This window comes from Limulus polyphemus, unplaced genomic scaffold (genome assembly GCF_000517525.1).
Source record: "Limulus polyphemus unplaced genomic scaffold, Limulus_polyphemus-2.1.2 Scaffold2588, whole genome shotgun sequence".
Lineage (NCBI taxonomy): Eukaryota > Metazoa > Arthropoda > Merostomata > Xiphosura > Limulidae > Limulus > Limulus polyphemus.
The window spans coordinates 131,357-132,715 of NW_013668198.1; positions in this window are offsets into that span (position 1 = coordinate 131,357).

Sequence of the window (1,359 nt, forward strand, 5' to 3'; positions counted from 1 at the left end):
TGGCTTACAGAGACACCCCCAATGAAAGAATAGACCATTCCAAGCTTTTACTTGTTGTTAAACAAATGTTGAACAACTCTATTCAAAAATTTATTCTTGACTATATTTTAAAGAGCATCAGCACGAATCTACATTAACATTTATCTTAACAATATCTTTTGTCTTGTTGAATTTTATTAACTTATATTCAGCTGTATATTCAAATCGGCCTTAAACATTTTAAATGATAACATCGAAATGATGACGTCATTGTTTCAGTTTGTTGCTGATTGGATAAGTAATATTTATCAACTTGTGGCCGTTGTTGCTTATTGTATTTTAAGATATCACATCGTATTTATTTTATGTTTAATATTTTATGGTGAGTATACCGTCAATTACGAAGTAGCTTGTTATTGGTTTATATTCAAAAGTCCTCTAATCTATAATACGTACCAGTGCATTATTTTGAAATACCGTATTTTTCGGTATATAAGACGCACTTTTTTTATGTCAAAATCTGCTTGCGTCGTATACACCGAAGGTATGAATAATATATATGTATATATATACGATATACACAAGCCATGTGTAAATATATTTAAATAGGCATGCATAGTTTAGTTCAATTGAATGTGTTATTTATAACAATAGTAGTTTTTTTCTTTTAAAAACATAACTATTTATAATGCTCCCTAAATAATAAAAAAATAAATTACAGTGAAAGCAATGAAGATTTTGTAAGTTTTGAACCAAACTAAATAACAGTAAACCTTTTTTTTTATTTACGGTATTTTCTTATTTAAAAATTAGTATATATTGTTCTAAACACAAAGAGCTCAAAACATCAAAATTATCAAATTGAATTTTTGTTCAATGAAAATCTTTCAAATGCGACTGCAGCTTTTTTCCCCCAAACTGTCTTCAAAATAAGGGTGCGTCTTATATTCCGAAAAATACGGTAAGCTTTGAAATCGTTGAATTATAAACCCGTCTGAGTTACTCATAATGGCTTTTTAATTGATTTTATTACCGAAGTTACTAGTAGTGTGTAGTTATATGTAAAAATAACGAAAGTAATATACATTTATCGATAGTGCTAGAAAAGGTCTAGTTGGGAACCCTCCACCTCTTAAAGCATCCTGCATCGCCCCTGTTTTGAGCTACAGTTTTCAAAGCATGAATCTCTTAACAACGTGTAACATGATTTGAAACATTCATGGATCATATGTCTGAAAAATGTTTAACATAAGTACCACATTTAGTTAGCTTTGACATTTCTCTCTTTTTCTTGTGGCTCGGCATGGCCAGGTGGATAAGGCGCTCGACTCACAATCTGCGAATCCGCATCCCACCAAACATGCTCGCCCTTTCAGCCGT